The sequence below is a fragment of the Nannobrachium achirus genome (genome assembly GCF_963921795.1).
Source record: "Nannobrachium achirus genome assembly, chromosome: 21".
Taxonomy (NCBI): domain Eukaryota; kingdom Metazoa; phylum Chordata; class Actinopteri; order Myctophiformes; family Myctophidae; genus Nannobrachium; species Nannobrachium achirus.
In genome coordinates this window covers 46,520,932-46,540,868 of record NC_137828.1, presented here as the reverse complement: position 1 = coordinate 46,540,868, position 19,937 = coordinate 46,520,932, and the positions used below count along the sequence as shown (strand labels likewise).

The window sequence follows — 19,937 nt, the reverse complement described above, 5'->3', positions numbered from 1 at the left end:
TAATATAGGCTATGTGAATTAGCAAGTGAATGTTGCACTGAATGATCCAGAGTTAAAAACTTTACGATTCCTAATTTATTTCATGATTCATGAAATGGCACACACCGTATTAAAGGTAGGGTAAGTGATTTCATTTAATTCAAATATGTACTAGTTACTAGGCCTATAGAGTTCCATATAAGGTCTCATGATTGGAGGAAGGCCCCCACTCTATCCTGGTTGGAGTTTCAGCTTTCACCTAAAGGGAAAACTGAAATCTATTTTTTTTTCTGCTCACAGAAAACAGGTTTATTTGCAGGCAATCTAGGAACTCATTCAGTAAAAAGAAATATATAATATATATATTTTTTTGAATGTAGCTGAAAGAAATTATATTATAATTTTTTTCAGCTACATGTTTAATGCAGTGGTGGTACCAACATATTCCGGTGATAGTGGAATCTCTCTTGAGAGACTATTATTGGCACGAAACATTCAAAATCTGAAATTCTACATCAACGCTTGGGATGCCATTATTTTTGTAATTCTTTGGATACACAGTGCCGCCATTCACTGCGCTTTATTTTTAAGAGCCTCGGAAGCCACGATCGTGTCCATGTTGTGGAAATTCACTAAACCCAGATGTAGAGACCGGGGTGTTTACTTTCACACAGAATGTTTTTTCGCTCACCAGCCACCGCCGTAGCACCCGTTTTCCTGGTTACCACCAGCTAACACGTCCCTGAAAACAGGCCGTGACATAGCACCGCGGTAATTCCTATCACGTTCCTGGATGTGTTAGAATGAATCGGTGTTAGAATGAATCGGGTATCTATAAAACACCTAACCAAAAATAATCATATATAGTCTGTTCTGCTCTGGTTGCTTGGCTTAGCTACATTTCCACACATAATTCACCAGTTGAGAAGGCAGGGGTGGACTGGGCGTTTGGCATACCAGAACATACAATTATACAAGTGGGCCTATTTTTATATATATATATGTCACCGTTAGATCGAGAAACGGTTAGATCGAGAAACGGAGCGCTCGTCGTGCGGCGCGGGGTGGAACAATTGCGGTCGCTTTGATCCACAACAATGACAACGACAACAGCGTCGGCAGGAATGATAGCGCCTCACCCCACGGAGGTTATGGTTAGGGTTAGGGTTAGGCATAGTTTTACTGAGGTTAAGGTTAGGGTTAGGGTTAGAGTTAGGCATAGTAAGCTAATGGCTAACTACAGCTGAGCTAGGCTGCTAGTAAACAACAGAGAAGGGTCGCAGACGAGTGACGTCGGGCGACTACACAAGTGAATGGCTGTTGTCGCCATCTCATGGTGACTACGCAGAATTACACAGGTGCGCTGATAAGAGACTATCAAAGTGAATTGATCCAGGTGGTGGTAGGGGTGTGTGGTGAACGACAAAACGAGCGCTCTTACCACGATCTAACTGAGTTACCCAATCTAATTGTAACATATACATATATATACAGAGTATACATACATACATACATACATACATACATACATACATACATACACATACATACATATATATAGCTACCATTTTAGGATAGTTACTAGTTATTAGTCATTTTTGGGCTGGGCGGCTACTAGGTGGAGAGGGCTAATCTTTCAGTAGCACCAGCCCACAGAGCAGAGAAACATCGCATGGTTGGCCCACTGGCTTGTCTATCATCTGAATACTGGCCTAGTAGCCCAATCACAGGCTACTGTGGCCCAGGAGTCCCACCCAAACATTTAACAGCTGATTCAAGCCCACAACGCATCGCTGCCCTGACACGTTGTGGGCTTGTAGATCTTCTATGTTCGGTTTGCGCCGGTCTGGGCCAAGATGCCAGGGCCGAATTTCTGTCCCAGTCCGGCCCTGTGAGAAGGTGCTGCCACTCCATCACATTTTTCACACTCATTATAGGTGTTAGCTGGACAGTATGTTCACCACACAGAACTGTCACTCCCCTCATTATAGTTAGCTGGACAGTCTGTTCACTGGACATAACTGCTCATGCTGCAAAGTGGCATATGTGACAGTTTCAGTACCTGGAAGGGGAGGGACATGCTGTTCCATTTTGACAGCCAAAGATATAATTAAGTGCTTTATATAGCAGTTTCCAAACTGTGTACCACAATTCACTCCTGTGCATATCATCGACCAAACTAAGGCAAATTTGTTCAGACTGCAGGACAATCTGATTTGTTGCTGAGGTAATAATGACATTTCTTTTGTTAGGACTTTCTGCAACCAATCTGCTTCCAATATGGATAGAAATTGGATTTGGGCTGCCACTGTGAACATAGCCTAATTGCCTAATTTATTTAGTTCCAAATGTATTGCTGCTGGCCAACATTGCAGCAAAGTGGATATTGGTTGTGTGGCACTACACTTGACTAGATCATAAAAGTTAATGGTACAGAATTTTGCTTGCTTTTTAATATTAGCTCTGGCCACTTTAGTGAAATTCTCTGTTATTGCTGTCAACGGGTACTGTGAAATGTTGATTTATGAATGTGTGAGGCATAAAAATAATACTCATAGCACTATTACGTTAACTGCACATGGATATAGGCCAGGTGCATTCATAAATGATTAATCACAATAGTAATACTATAAATGGAAGCAAGATCATAGGGCAACTGACGTTGTGCGTGACTTGGGAATCAATTGTTGGCTTTGGCACTTTTCAGAATGTACACACAAAGTCGTTAAGAGTGATAATCCCATAATCATTGCAATCCTTAATGGACCGTTTCGCTCTGAAGTGTCCACGGCTACAGTGTGTACAGTGTCTCCCGCTGTCTTAACGAGGTTATGCAGATGTATGCAAATGAGCGCTAATCCCCAGGACACCGGGGACTCCAGGGTCCGTAAGGCTGGCTAGCTGTCCTTTTTCTACGGCATGACCAGTCACAATGAATGAACACGAAGACAGAGGGAGACCAAGACAGAGAGACTGGAGATGAAGTTTTAGCAATGCAGAGAGAAGAGGTTTGATGAATGGGAGGACGAAGGAGAGAGGACAGACAGATAGGTAGCCTACAGGCAGAGCGCTGAGGGGAGGAGGCTGGAGTCAAACAAGGAGCTGAACTGAGAGAGTGCTGCTACAGCCTGCTAGTCAACAATATTTGTATCGTATAAAATATTATCTACTTTTCTCTGTGGATATCAACATTTCAGACAACTCCAACAGCCGGGCAAATGACAAATGTTGGGTGCCAACAACAAAATAGCATTTGATCAAAAACAAAGTGGTTTACAAAGTGGGGTTCAGGGGCCGCCACGGCTCCTTAGGGGGTTACATGAGGGGTCCCTTGCCTGCTAAACGAGTGGTTTATTAGTCTGGTTCTGCCAGACTATAGTACTTGGCTGACTTTCTTTCGTTCTTTCCGCATAATCTTTGTCACGCTATTCCTCCTACAGTTTTGGTGGCACGCACTTGGGCCATATGTCAAATCGACCGGCTTCATCAGGACTTTGCTAAGAGATATGTTACATTGTTTAATTTATATTCATTTATTCGTGAATGTATTTTCTCCATTGACTTGAATGGGAAAATGCAAAAATGAAACTTTTCCCAGATATGGAGATTACTGACATAGACCACATGAGACTGACACAGTAGGTCCATATATGGGCATTCCAAGATATGGGTTTAATATTGATGACATCAGTGATCTCCATATATGGGAATTCATTTGCAAGTGTGACTTGCGTCACAGCAACCACACTTGCAATTTCCCAGAATTATTTTATTTTTTCACTGTATTTCAGTTCACTTGAAACAAAAAACGTATGAGTGATTATTGTAACAATATTTTTCAATCGTACAATTAGGAATGTGCTGTATTTCACACATACAACTACAGACAATTAAATCAGGGGATTCTGTATAGCATAATAAAAGTACATTCTTTAGTCTGCAGCTGCATAATGACAGTTCAGCGTGCAATGGCAATTTAGCTGTGCTCATAAAACGTTTCATCCTCTCTACAGTTTACAGTTTAGGCATTTAGCAGACGCTTTTAATCCAACGCGACTTACAATAAGCAGGTAAAACATCAATATAATAAGCAAGTTAATATGTAAGTACATCAAAAACGATACAACAAATGCATAGGGATATCAATCTAGAAAAAAATAATAACATAGGTAGACCACGCACCGATCTTCTAAAAATGTCTAAAAACCTAAAAAAAGAGAAAAGCCTATCTAGCTTCATGTGTGGTCATCGAGGGATGGGCAGGGCTCTCTGTCCATATATCACTCAAATGGTATGTGATAGATATTTATAAATGATATATTCTTAATAATAATAAGCCTGCCGTCGGTTGGATGAGCTAGGACAGGGATAACTGGCTGGGAAATAATCTATAGCGGGGGGGGGGGGGGGGGGGGACTCATTTTAGTTCAAAGGCCGGACTGGAAAATATGACTTCATGCAGGTCATGCACCCGTAAACACACTTGTTACTTAAGAAGAAGATTGTTACCTAGCAAGCATTACTTTTATGATCAGTCTAAGGTCCTTACACACCGGAAGTGTTCATTTATTGTGATTTGTTCACATTCATTTATTTGCTGTTTTGACTTGAGGACATCCCCAAAACACTTAAAAAACGAGTTCATAAAGCTACAATTATTTTTTGAAACACATTATTAATCAATGTGAACTATTTGCATGGTTTTATTTGTCATGCTCCCTGTGTGTAAGGATCTTTGGGCTACAACAAAGTTGTGATACTGAATGTGAAAAAGGTCTACCATTAACAAACCATTTGAAATCTTATGTACCAGACACATATGTAAAAATAATAAAACAAATTATGCATGTAGGCTACACAATTGCACAATTGAGTCCAGTTTGACACAACCCTGATCAGTATGTCTATTTTTGAGGTACAAATATTCTGCTTTACCATACATCCGTTTTCACACAAAGTTATACATAATCTCTTTCATCTACCGCAGCATATAAAGCAGAGGAACACAGACACCGAAATGGTGTTACTGTGGCATCTGTGTGTGTGAGCTGCGTTCATGCACACCATCTCATCTCATCCTTTTAATCGCACCAGGCGGAGATGCAGTGTTTGATGCTGTAGTCTTTGGGGTTCACATTTTTGAAACAGCAGCCGCAATTAAAGCCAACGATGGAAAGCGAGATAGCTCTCAATGGAGCTCATCTCTCCCTCATTGCATAACCTCGAACATAAGCACTGATTTTAAATACTAAATGTTCTAAGCAAAATACAAGTACTTTGTCACAGTCCTTGCTTGCACATTGCTGCGTTTTTCTTTGGCCGAATATCGGAGAAAATTTCGGAACACGTAAAAGAAGAAAAAAAAAACGACCTCACTTTATGTCAATCACGTTTGCACGCCACCATGCGTTATTTCGTCCGTATATTTTTTTTCCGGACCAGGGTCGAGTCCCAGGTGGGATCCTGCTTTCTCTCTCTCTCAGCAATAGGTCCTTAACTCATTTTGTGCTCCAGACATGAACGGGTTAAATGTCCAGCGCGCCGTTCGCCTGCTCCGTCCGCGGCCAGTCTCTTATTTTGAAGGCCAGAAGTCGATTGCGCAAACATTTCCTTTTTGCCGCCATGACGTCATTCACCGGAAGTGATCATCATCACATGCGGGTGTAGTAATGGAGGATCGTTGCCTTTCAACTTGTGTTATTATAGCGAGAATCTAATGCCATCCTTGGCTTCAAAAGTGTTTTTTGGAGAAAATGGACATTAAAGATGAGATAGACCATCGGCCTCCATGTTAAGGAATCACTATTTTGTGCACGTGGATCCGCGATGATGATGAATCGGCGAGTCCAATCGTGCCAGGACTTTCCAACGGACCGTACGGTAAGCTTGCCAGCTTTACTGTATATACAGTATATTTCGCGAGTATCCTCGGGATCGGCACTCCGAGTACTCGAGTATTTTTCACGAGTATTCTCGGGATTGGCTACAAATGGGTTAATAGGCCTACATTATTTTTTTTTGCAGATTTCGGATTTTGATTTCGGATTTTGAAAACGCAACGAAAAATTCAGCAGTGTGCAAGGACAACCTATACTTTACTTGAGTTTTTATATTCATCACTATTTGGTATTTTCCCTTTTACTTCATTAAATTAGACTTTACTCACTACAAAATAAAATATGAATTTGTTGTTCATTTGATTAAGCTGATTAGCTAAGCGTCCACCGTTGCACAAGAACAACCGGGGAAACTGTGTCGTCAAGACAAGTTGATTTGCATATTGAACCAGCCTCAAACACGACACCATGAACGCCTCGTCCAACACTGGTGAATCATTTTACATACATTTGCATCTTTCGGGTGTAAGGCAAGCCTGTGAAATGAATTGTACCAGCACAATCGACTGCTTTCAGTAGATAGTAGCCATTGTGAGTATTCATTAGAACGTCATTTGAATGTTTAGCTCAGCTCCCAATATTTCTGACTGCATTTGTGAGATCTTTCACCTGAAAGAACGGTACTAATTATACAGGGTGTAGGGCAAAATGTTCATATCGGTTAATAAAGCTTGGAGAGAAAAACATTTGGCGGTTTGTTTCTTTGTACTATGTAAATTTGTATTCTCATACTTTTACCATTGATAGTTAATACGTAAGGGGCATGAAAAGGTCTAGGCTACATTTTGTTTTCCAGTTCAGGTTAAAAGGGTAAAATCAAGGCAGTCTGCGTAGGATGATTTATGTGTAATGTAAACTACGCAAATGCAGCCAATAAAATTATTGGGTGTTCAAGGTGTGCCAGTGTGCAGGAATTTGCATACAACTGCGTTGCTTAGTAGCCTGCAGATTCTTTTGCATTTCTGCTTTACTTTGATAGATCAGTGTAGATATACAGGAAACAGGGAGCCGTTCCAGAATGTCACAAAACGGCACATGCCAAATCCACTTTGAGTTTCATGCTCATTTAAGTAATTTTAACATCAGATACTTTTGATTACTATATACTATACGTTAATTTAATGTGAGCTACTTTAAGACTTTGAGGGATGTTGCCATCAAGTTCAAGCATTTTATACAACACTGTTTCAAAGTTACTTTTGAATGTACTTCAAAGGGTTGTGGGAGTCTCGCAAGCAGCAGTAGTTGGGGACAGCCCATCCTTGACACGACCAAACACAGAAACGGCCTGATTGTGCTGCATTATTTGGTATAAATTTAATCATGATGAAATTACACTGCTTTTCATTCCCAAGACAATTCCCCCCTTTCTGTACATTAAATATGCTCTTATCTGATGTTTCATCTTTAAGAAGCATGTTTCTGCATACAAACATTAAAGCCTTTAGTGATTACAGTTTCTGTTTTATAAAGTTACTATAAAAGGGAAACCTTTTGACGCATTTTGCCCAACAGCAGTTACTGCGGATCAAACCTCCAACCTTCTGACTATATAAAACTTCAGTGTCAATTTAAATGAAAATGGACAGAGTTCAATTAAAACTTGTTTTGCTGTGTGGGCATACAAAGAATATTATACACCAATGTATAATAAAGTGCTCAAGATGATGCACCTCAATACCTTAGGTGGGGTTGGCAAAAGGGCCTTTCTGTGTGGAGTTTGCATGTTCTCTCTGTGTTCCCTTGGGTAGGTATTCTCACAAAAAATAAACATGCAGTAATCATGGTCTCTATACTGCCTCCCCCGGTCAGCCGAGGCACCTGATGGGGGGAAAGGAACTGGTTGGAATAACGTGTTCCTTCCACATGCTACATCCTACCGGGGAAACTCCCCCTGTCAGGTGATAAGAAGCGGCCTGCTCACTGCTCATGCATTGGAGGAAGCATGAGCTCAGTTCGGGGCTCTCCCCTGGTTGGCAGAGTAGCACCCAGGATTACAGTTTAGGTAATTGTCGCTGGGGAAAAAATGGGTTACAAAATCGTGGATAAAAAATTACAAAAATAAGAAAAAAGGATGCTGCACCTATTGACCAGCTGTACTCCACTTAACATAATGCAATGCGAGTCTGCTGCTAACAGACAGACAGAGCTCATCTGATCTCAATACAAATATTTCTTTGCAGAGACTGTGTGTGTGTGTGTGTGTGTGTGTGTGTGTGTGTGTGTGTGTGTGTGTGTGTGTGTGTGTGTGTGTGTGTGTCACTGTGTCTGTTAGCAAGCTCTGTCTGTCTGCTTAGGTTGTCAAATTAGACAAAGAACAGAGGGGAGAGCCAGGGAAGTGTGTTTATAGAGAAAGAGAAACCGTCTAAGTGGAGCGAATTCACACCATTAAAGTGCGATCTTTATCCGCAATTACTATCCAGTTTTACACCCTCCATGTAAAACAGAGGAATAACAATGCTAAACCCCTGAAATATCCCCTATGCTGTCCTGCATACTGTATTCCTTTATACTTAAGTAAACCTATCCTAGCGGTACAGATAGTAGTAGTACATATACAGTATTTTCCCTACATCTGATGGTAAATGGTAAATGGTGCATTTGTATAGCGCTTTTATAGGCACTTTACATAGACTGCGCATTACATTCACCCATTCACACACACATTCATACACCGATGAGGAAACCATGCAAGGCACCAACCTGCTCACCGGGAGCAACTAGGGGTTCAGAGTCTTCCTCAACACAAGTCTTGCTTGCTCGACACAAACTCTAAGGGGGAGCCCGGAGTCGAACTGGGAACCCTTCGGGAACACTCTGTGTTCTAATGACGGTTTCTCTACCCCTGAGCCAAAGCTGCCCCAGAACTGATGTTTCGAAGTTGTTATAGTCTCCCATGTGTAAAAACAGTGGCTGCTGAGACTTCTCATCTACTGATCTACATTAGAATATTTCACAATTTAAATACATTTTGTCCTGGTTTCTAAAGAACTCTGGAACAGCTTGGTATACAGTAGCTGGCAGCATGTTCTAAACTATTCCCTGAGTGAGTGATGCAGAACAGCAAGCATGTGGGTCTTCTGTCATCATTGTCTCCACCAGCCGAAGGCTTGGGGGAGAGTATGTTTTCCCCTTCGTCCGTCCGTGTGTCCGTGTGTCCGTCCGTGCGTCCGTCCGTGTGTCCTCGCAGTTTTGTGTGCAGCTAATCTCAGTCGCCGTTGGCCCGGTCGCTGCCAAAGTGAGCACACACATTCCCTGGATGCCAATCTAGAACCTCTGCCCTAAATCTTTCAAATGGGCCTTTTCTAGCGCCACCTAGTGGCCGATGTTCGCAAAACACATTTCTGTGCACTACTCTTACAGATTTTGTCCAAAAATCCTACAAATCGGTAGGCAGTATCTCGACAGTCATGTGATCGACACGGATCTGTCCGATTTTGCATATTCCATCCTGATTGGCTAAGATTGGCTTCCAAAGTTTGTCGGATTGAGCCGTTTTGAACAAAATGCCTCAAATCCCAAACGCAAAGTGCAATTATCATGAAATCGCGCACACACGTTCCCACTAGGCCGAGGAAGAAATGCCACTTATTTATTTTTTTAAATCAGCCTCATGGTGGCGCTATAACAGGCCGATTTGTGGTTTTACCTATAACTCCACCGATCAGTTTCAAACTTTGTAAGCGCACTCCCTAGAGTCTAAGGATAAACCTTTGCCCTGCATTTTTCACATCAGCCTTTTATAGCGCCACCTTTGGGCCGACTTATGTAAAACACATTTTTGGATATTACTCCTTGAGATTTTATCCAAAAATCACGCAAATCGGTACACAGTATCTCTATAGTCATGTGATCAAGTCCGATCCGTCTGATATTTCATATTCCATCCTGATTGGCTAATATTAGCTTCCAAAGTTTGCAGGATTGCTCAGTTTTTGAAAAAAATGCTTCAAATCATCAACGCAGCTTAGACCTGTGCTCGGAAGAGCACTGCTTCTAGTTATTCCTGCTCTGCATGGCTGGCGTTAGAAAAACGAAATCACTGGCAAGGCATGACTAAAAGGAGATAAATCTAAACGGCTTAACTAAGCTATCGGGAACCCTCAAGTGGCTTTGTTAGGAAACACATAATGGCTAAGGTCCATGCCAGCCTGGGGCATATGCTGCTTTCACATCTACAACAAACTACTCATAATGCTTTATAGTCGGTGGCCCCAGGGCAATAAAAGGACCGTTTGGTTCAGATTCTCGCAAATTCGCCAAATTTGGCACAGATGTTGTCCATAACATACTTAATCATTTTAAGATGGGTGCCAAGATGGGAACCCCATGGTACTGCCATAATTGAGCAATGCAATTGTCCCATTAACTTTACATTACAGGAAAAAAAAGCAAAAAAATAATCTGCTTTAAGTAGCATATAACTGGTCAAACTAGGGGGTTTTCATGATGCTGAATCCATTGCAAACATCCGTTTTGCATAAAAAAAACATTCATTGGGCTAAAACGGCCACCACGAAAGTGTTAAAAGTGATGACTCATCACTTTTCATCACTAAACCATAGTCTTGTAGGGCAGTTTTTTAGCCCAAGGAATGTTTTTTGTGCAAAACGGATGCTTGCAATGGATTCAGCATCATGAAAACCCCCTAGTTTGACCAGTTATATGCTACTTAAAGCAGATTCTTTTTTTGCTTTTTTTTCCCTGTAATGTTATGTTGCAATGATTTTTTCTCTTCAATGTCTCGCGTTGCCATGGTTACCATAGACTTCCATGTAATTGTGCAAGTGTGTAAAAAGTGCACGCCCATGCCTAGATGATGCACCACGTGTGTAGATGCTGTTCACAGCTTTCAAACAAAAAAATCCGCTTGGAAATCCGTTCAGGCATTCATGATTTATCAGCCATTATGTTTTCTTCAGATGTAAACAAACATGGCTGCCATGTTTGAAAGAATGGGTTGGTATGGGGGTTAAACATGCAATTTCGCGATCGCGATCATGCCTAATACATTTCTGGAGGTCCAAAAAAAAATTTAAAAAAAAAAATTTTGAAAAAAAAAAAAAAAGTTTTTTTTTTCAAAAACGGCCCAAACTCGGGAAACTCGGGGTTGGCACAGCACTAGTACCAATACAAACTCGGGAAACTCGGGGTTGGCACCATATGTGTTAAGTTAATGGGACACCAATTGCATTGCTCAATTATGGCAGTACCATGGGGTGCCCATCTTGGCACCCATCTTAAAATGATTAAGTATGTTATGGACAACATCTGTGCCAAATTTGGTGAATTTGCGAGAATCTGAACCAAAATATCCCTGGGGCCCATGACTATTAACAATAAGCATAATACATTATGGTGACTTTTAAACTCAAGCATTATAAGGTCAAGTATCATACATCCTAAATTGCTTTGTTTTTATCTTGCAGCAACCTTCTTTTGTTGTTACTTGACGTCTTTTGTTGCTACAATGTTGAGGAACCTAAATTCTACATTTGTGTAGCATATACCTAAAATGTAACAAATAAAATCTTTAATCTTACAATTTCAAAGGAGACCTTGTGAAGGCAGCAGAAATATGTGGGAGAATGTAAGGTACCCTAACCACATATTGTATCAATAATCATACTTACACCCTGCCCCCAACTTTGCATTAACTAGAAAGATGTGTGGTGGCCGTGATGTGAGACACATTTGCAAATGAATTCCGGAAAATGTGTATTTTCCCCATTCAAGTCAATGGGGAAAATTAATTCACTAATAAATTAATGGCCATATATGGAGATTTCTGTGTCAGTCCTTGTCCCTTTTATGCCTATACATGGAGACATATATTGACATCCCTGATGTGACCAATATTAATCCCATATCTTGGAATGCCCATATATGGACAAACTGGTTGAATTGGCATTTTCCCATTCAAGTCAACGTAGAAAATGTAACGTATCTCTTGGAAGCACACCATTCCCGATAAATCTGGTCGATTGATACAGAATATGGCTTGAGTGCGTGCCACCAAAACTGTGAAGTGCAGCAAAATAAAGTTTATCTGTAAAGAAGAAAGTCGAACAAGTACTATTACAAAGTGTGGTAGGGCAACCACACTAAATAACCAACCCTGGCTTCCGTTTGCACCAAGCGGCATATCAAGCACAAGCAATTGATAGATCAGTCCCAGTGTTTTGGTGAATGTAAAGCACTGCGACAGTTGAGAGTGCATTAGTGAACATTGAATAGAATGGGTCATAGCTGAGAGGTTATTCCCTAAAAATCTGTGATGTTGCACTGATGTACAATAAAAGAAATAAAAGGCTGAGCAGGAAGAGATGGAGAAACTAGACCAAACTCTAAAGTTCAATTTTTACAATAACACCAGGGCTTTGCTATACTGATATGTATAAAGTCCACATAAGTCATTTTTCTTGCCAGGCAAAGGAATTCATTTTCTTGCACGTTAAAAGGTTAGGAAGACTTTGTTCTTTTTGAATCCACAAATATTTCCCATTTCCTGCCTGTGGAATAGCTCTAAGGCAGTAGTAGGCCTGCTACTATGTGGTACAGGACAGTTTTGTTTTTTCTGTATCTTTGTTTTGAGAGATTTGTTACCGTAACATTCATGGAGGTTAACTAGTTACTAGTTTGTCCACACAATATGTCAATTTATCTCAGTTTCTTCCACACAAAGGACAACATGCCTCATGCACCTATGTGTGCACACTGACTTAAGTTGTGGCTTGTTTTGAATGTTATGTAACGACTGTTACTACATTGCCAAGTTTACATACATTAGCCAACTCCAAGTGACCAGTTCTGACCACATGATTACATCTTGCACTGACTTCATGCAGTATGCACGGTTCAAATGCTGGATTATATAGTGCTTTTTATCCAAAACGCTTTACATAGTGTGCATTACATTCACCCATTCATACACAAATTCATACACAGGTGGCGGAGGAAACCATGCTAGACACCAACCTGCTCATCGGGAGCAACTAGGGGTTCAGACAGAGTCTTACTCAAGGACACTAACTCTGGGGGAGCCCGTGAGCGAACTGGAAACTTACATTTCTCATCCGGCACCTCTACCGGCCACTCTACCCCTGAGCCACTGCCGCCCTAACAGATTTCAAAAGAGATTAGTTTAAAATTTATGTAACTACTGTTCCCACAATGTCAAGATCAGTCAACTATCACCACACAGGAAGTAGTTAGGCGAAACATAAACAAATAAATAACATTTACGACCACGGAGGTGCGCCGTCTGAAGCGGACTTGAGCCACTAGAGGCACCGGCGAGAGAGCCATAAGGCAAGCGAGTTGAAAGGGGAGGAGACAAAAAAGGAAGTGGTCTCTCAGAGTCCAAAACAATACAGTGTTTAGGACAGGGGTCTTCAACAGGAGGTCCGGGACCCCTAGGGGGTCCTCAGAGTTACTACAGGGGGTCATCCAAATTGTTGTGTGATTTTTTTTCTCTTTTTTTTATATGAACCGCTTGAACCCTAGTGTCCATATTTAACTTAAGCCAAAAATAGCAGATCTACAAACTCACAATGTTGCGAGGCGTTGTGAGCTTGTAGATCGGCTATTTTCGGCAAAGAGGTTTGGTGTAGATGGGAAAAAGAACAGACTAATTACAGAGTGAAAGGTCAAGTTTATGAAGTATTGACGGTTCAAGTGGTTAAATATCTGAAAACACAGATTGACATGAATCCAAAATACACTGATTATTGTGCTGTCAAACGAAGAAACTATATGGAATCTATGAGAAGGTTGTGGGGGTCCTTGCTTCATCTCTCTCTCAACTAAGGGGTCCTTGGCCTGAAAATGTTGAAGACCCCTGGTTTAGGGTATGGTGAAAGTGATGAGCTGAAATTAAAATATATATATATTTTTTCACATGTGATGATTATCACGGAATCATAATCCACCTATGTGATTCCCATAAATCAATAATCTTCAACATGCACCGTATTGTCATTATGGGGCTGCAATTGATTTAGACACAAGTTACCAGAACCAGACAATGCTTTACTATTTTTAGCAATGAAGTTTGCAAAAAAGACATTGCAGCTGGGCTTTAAGTTGCTCCAGTCCTGTATAATACATACAGTAGGTAATGAAAATTGAAAGGAAACAGAAGAGAGCATAGCATATTAAAAACACAGCCTGAACTTGACAGGTATGTGTTTGAGATACAAACTACTCCTACAGCAGAGAGTCTGGATCAAATCTATTATGAATGTACTACATAACACGAGACCATCGCAAATCAACCCATACAACACACCAAATTCTTTCCATTGATGGTTACCCTACTGACTTACCGACCATCAGCAATGCATGCAAACATGCTCTTGACCAATTCTATTCACAACAGTACACAGTGGTACACACTTACATACATAATATAAATAGACAACAGCCTTGACCACTCATTAAACAGCCTTTAGTATACATTTCATATTTGTGTTTATAAATGACAGTGGGGCTGTGGTTATTACTGATCCCCATAGCAGACAGTATTGGTGTCTGACCAACAGTTCAAATACAGGTTTTCTACTGAAGTGGAATTCTGTTTTTAAATGGTGAGCTTAGAGCTGGATTCAGCATGGTCTGATTCTTCTAGTCAACTTAAACATCCTCACATCACATATAGAAGCCCCATGTCTCTCTCTCTCTCATGCTCTCCAACAGTGAGGTGAAGCGACATGAGCCTTAATCAAGACATTGAATCAGACACTCTGCTGCCCTATAGCGTCTATCCATCCATATAGCAATCTAGAGAGGTGTGTGATGTTTGAAGGTGCAGGACAGAGTCAACCACTGACTGACAACTGTATGACTGACAAAAGATAATAGTATAGATGGTTCCATTCTGCAGAAATTTCAGACAAATGCTTCAACACTTGTACAGCAACATTGCTCGATTGTTTGGTTGACAGGTTGGTTCAATTGTTTGGTTACTTTATTTGTCATTGTATATGTGAACTTTTATAGAACTTTGGATGGCTCTAATAATACAGGCAACAATAACAGACAATAGATAATGCACAAATAATCCCAAAACCTTACAATTCTCCTTTTAATTATTGACCTATTGAACATTCAACCATCTTGCATTGGTTCATGGTTGAATTTTTAACTTGGACAATAACTTTTTGATTATTGTGCTTTCTTGGTGCCTGTAGCAGATAAGACTTTGAGTACTTAGAAAAGCGCTGTATAAATTCCAGGTATTAGTATTATTATTAACACTAGAAGCTGGGCCGCCCTTCGGGCGGCCCAGCGTCTAGTCGGCGACCTGGCCAACTCGGAACAATGTAAATAGGGAATGAATGCCCCGCCCTTTAATGCAAACCCCATTATACCTGTTTTCATAGGACCCGTTTTGACCATCTGTCTGCCTGTGTCCATTTATGCCCATATATGGAGATATCTGTATCTGTCTGTCTGTCTGTCGGCGTCCATTTTATGTCCATATATGGAGATCACTGCAGTTATAGTTCTGGGTCCATTTTATGCCCATATATGGAGATATGTGTCTATCTGCGTCCATTTTATGCCCATATATGGAGTATCTGTCTGTGCCTCCAACTGTGTTGCAGACACAGTGCCGGTTCCCCCTTTAATGCAAACCTCATTATACCTCTTGTCATAGGACCCGTTTTGAACATCTGTTTGCCTGTGTCCATTTATGCCCATATATGGAGATATCTGTATCTGTCTGTCTGCGTCCATTTTATGCCCATATATGGAGATCTTTGACCATCTGTTTGCCTCTGTCCATTTATGTCCATATATGGAGATATCTGTATCTGTCTGTCTGCAATCCATTTTATGCCCATATATGGGGGCATTCATTTTATGCCCATATATGGAGAACGCGCGTGCCCGTGGGACGAACGCCCATATATGGAGAACGCGCGTGCCCGTGGGACGAACGGTTCTCGAGATACGCGGATTACATACACACTCACAGAGATTTTTTGTTGACTCATGTGGCGTACGTGATGTCAGAGCCTTTTATGAAGTGATGTCACAATGAGTCAGAGCTTTCGCCGATTTCCTCCGGAACAGCCTGATGTCAACAATCAACCCCGCATAAGGAGATTCCGAACGTTTCGCGCCGGTTCGGGAAAACCGCGCGTCGGGTCAGGTCGAGACCCGGCACTGCACTCCGTGCCGCGGCGGGGAACGCGCGTGCCGAATCTGAAGCCGGTGGGACGAACGGTTCTCGAGATACGCGGATTACAGACACACAGACAGACAGACACGCAGAGACTTCTCGCATTTATAGATAGATGATGATAACATGACAACGCACAGATGATTAAAAAACGTTCACATTTTTATTCCGATTATTGCCCCAGTTAAATCAACCTTCTCCCATCAGGGCAAGGATAAACTAATGTTAAAGGAAAAGGAATACATTTGGACTGCCCTGCAGACATTGTGAGGAAGATCACACTAAACAGATAACATGAGAGGTTTGGGGTCAGGTTTCAGTAATCCGGAGCAGTGTTTTGTCTAGACACAAAAGGTAGGTTGCAACGCGGATGAAATGGTTTCTCAAGTTATTCTGAGGACTTAAGTGTCATTAATACTGGTGGCCAATTGTAGCCTGATGCCACATACCACTTATGTTCTCTAGGCATTTAAAAGGGGTGCAAAACAGAATAGCATGTACTAGGATAGCCGAATGAAATGAAATCCAGTTTGAAGTGAGCGGTGCATTTGAGCAGTTCATTCCATACCCTCTGTGCGTGCGTGCGTGCGTGCGTGCGTGCGTCTCAGCTGCTCAACAGCGCCACTTGGTCACCCAGGCCTCCACTGGTCACCCAGCGGTATTGCAGCTCATACTCATACGTAGATACATTATGCTACATACATAGTTACATACTAAATCAAGCCTCGGAGCGGTGTGCATCGCTCAAAAACATGGCACATTGAGACATATTTGCATGACCATAAATAAGCCTGAAAATGCTTCTAATCTATTCAAATCATTTTGCCGTCTTTTGCTATAAGCTACTTTTTGGGGAGGGGGGAAGCGTGTCTTGAGAGACAAATACATTCAGCATGTCACGACGAAGGAGCATACAGAAGCCTTTCAGTATGTAGTAGAATTACTACTATTACCAACAGGCTAAACCCTCCTACAATTACTACAACAAAACAACATTCATAGTAGGATTACTGTCAATTATTCACCTTTGATATAAATTATTCATAATCAATGTTTTGCTGTGGATGTAGATGTACTGTCTGTACTTGCCCTTTAGAACCCTTGGCAAGCATATGGGGTGCTCTTGTTAAGTCTGCGACCATTGTTATGGGTTTGTAGTATACTGGTTTAACTGTCAATTCTTTGGTTAACTGACTAGAAAAAAGGCTGTATATTGAAATGAAGTAACAACTCTTTGCAAATGCACATCGAATGTATATCCAAAACATAAGAAGAGGTGATGTTTTCAATATCTATGATGGTTGGACAGAAAAGCCAGCACTGAAAACATTTCCAATAATTTTCACAAATAGCTCATCTACAAGCTTATAATGCATCACGATGCGTTGTGAGCTTGTAGACACCTTCATGCGAAAGTACAAAATAGAAAGTGGTTAAAAACCAGTTATAGGGTAAAAAACACAAAGCTGACTGATATTGTGCCAGTGCGCCACCATGAGGCCAATTTTAGAGATATTGGGTGGAGTGTCTTCCTTGCCCTACTGAGAGAAAGCATGCAAAGCTTGATGCTTATCGGTCCAGTTAGTCGGGGGCGTTAGGGAGAGTAAATTTCGTGCTAATCAGTCTAAAAGCGCCAAATTTTGCACAGATGTAGCCCAGGGCATGCTCTAATGATTTAGCTAGGGCGCCCGAGTCTGCGACATTCGGGGTCGCCACAGCGGCCACATCAAGTTGGGCTCCCATCGACTTTCTATACAGGAGGAAAATACCCAGAAAAACACTTTTTTTCTGGGTATTTAAAGTTGTACTATGTAACTTTTTTTATAAAACAAATCTTAAAATTCTCCTAACTATTAAAACACAAAAGTTTTAGAAGATCCGCGCCGTGAATTTCAGCCTGTAAAGCCTTCTCTATATGTAAACTGAGATCCTTGCCGTGGACCGGATCTCGCGCCAAAATTGCGTCATCACACTACCGGCCAATCACAGCGAGGGTTATACAACTGCCGGCCAATCACATCGCATCTTGAAGTGGGGTCGCCATTTTGTTGTCGCCGGTTTGTACCATCCAGTCTCTAGGTAATTTCGCCTACCAGGCAGGGTGAAGGAGTGTATCTCTGGAATTACTGAACGCACAGGAACAAGGGACCCCTCCAAAGATAGATCTCAGCGAGGTGGAGGCAGACGCGGGGGTCTGAAGGTACGAAAAACGGCCGAAAGACGCGGACGCGACCGCGGTTCGCTATAGGGCTAATGACCACTAGGTGAGCAACTTACACAGTATGGCTTTAAGTAGGATGTGAGGGGTCTAACTAGGGGTTTGTCATGATGCTGAATCCATTGCAAGCATTTGTTTTGCACAAAAAACATTCCTTGGGCTACAAATGGCCCCAGAAAACGATGGTTTAGTGATGAAAAGTGATGAGTCATCACTTTTCAGAGTTTTGTGGGTGTTTTCTGGAGCTGTGGCGACCCCGAAGGTCGCCGACTCGGGCGCCCTAGCTAAATCATTAGAGCATGCCCTGGGCTACATCTGTGCAAAATGTGGCGCTTTTAGACTGATTAGCACGAGAACAAAAAAACCTAAGGCCTCCGACTAACATGAATGCTCACCCATACATGCATCGTTTTCTGAGGCCATTTCTAGCCCAAGGAATGTTTTTTGTGCAAAACAACTGCTTGCATTGGATTCAGCATCATGACAAACCCCAGGTTAGACCCCTCACATCCTACTTAAATACCCAGAAAAAAAAAGTTTTTCTGGGTAATTTCCTCCTGTATAGAAAGTCAATGGGAGGCTGGGAGCCCAACTTGATTTGGCCGCTGTGGCGACCCTGAAGGTCGCCGACTCGGGAGTCGGGCGCCCTACCTAAATCATTAGAGCATGCTCTGAGCTACATCTGTGCAAAATGTTGCACTTTTAGACTGATTAGCGCGAAATCGCGAAATTACTGGCAACATAAATACATTGGGCCCGATTCATCAATCTGGTCATAAATATAGTGTAAATGAAGTGACTAAACAACATGGGAATCGTCCTGAATGCCGGTAAGATCAAAATATGTGTGTGGTCGTAAAGGGCTTGATGAATCGGGCCCATTGAAGTTCACAAAATAATTGCAAAATAAAGACAGGCTAATCAAGCGAAAGGCCAAATTTGGATTCTAATCTTTCGGTTTTTATCATCATTGCTCTATAACACCTTGGCATCACATACACCAACCATTTGGCCACCAGGGAGGCAACCCCACCTTGCCTCCCATTTAGCTCACATCAGCACCGGTCATGATGACACAATGATTCTCAAGTCTAGGCACTAGGCACACATCACGTCCAGGGAGATGGAAAACATGAGTGGATGATTTGCATCAAAGATAACACTGCCACGGGGGATAGAATATGTCTATAGTGAAGGACATCCATTTTGAAATGCTGAAAAGCGGCCGCATGAGCCTTGAGGCTGAAAAATGTATTATTTATTTCAGATTGCAGGTTATTAAACTGTAGTCCTAGTATTCCAGATACATGTAGGCTAATCTGGAATTCATCCTGTAACATCGCAGCCATTCTAGGGCTAATTCAACTACAACTGTCACAATGTGTATCAAATTCCCTCCCTCGAAGCAGAGCTGAAAAACAATCTTTTTACTCTTTTCATTTCATTGATGTTTTACATGGAAAACTTGTAGTCACATTAACTTAAAGCATGGGCCTCCACTTACAAGTTACAATATAAGCTGTAACTTTCTTTTCCTAGTTTTTGGAGCTGTGTGAAGCACAGGCTCCCTATACGTGGCCGTGTGGGTCTGTCTGTCTGTGTGTCTGTCTGTGTGTGTGTCTGTATGTAGCCTGAACTTCGGCACGCCACTAGT

At 41.7% G+C, this 19,937-nt stretch overlaps 1 protein-coding gene across 1 annotated transcript in view; it reads right to left on the bottom strand.

Moving 5' to 3' along the window:
- kcnh2b (potassium voltage-gated channel, subfamily H (eag-related), member 2b) overlaps nucleotides 1-19,937 on the bottom strand; it is a gene marked incomplete at both ends in the record, with an annotated part of 439,516 nt that overhangs the window by 416,682 nt on the left and 2,897 nt on the right. The window lies entirely within an intron of this gene.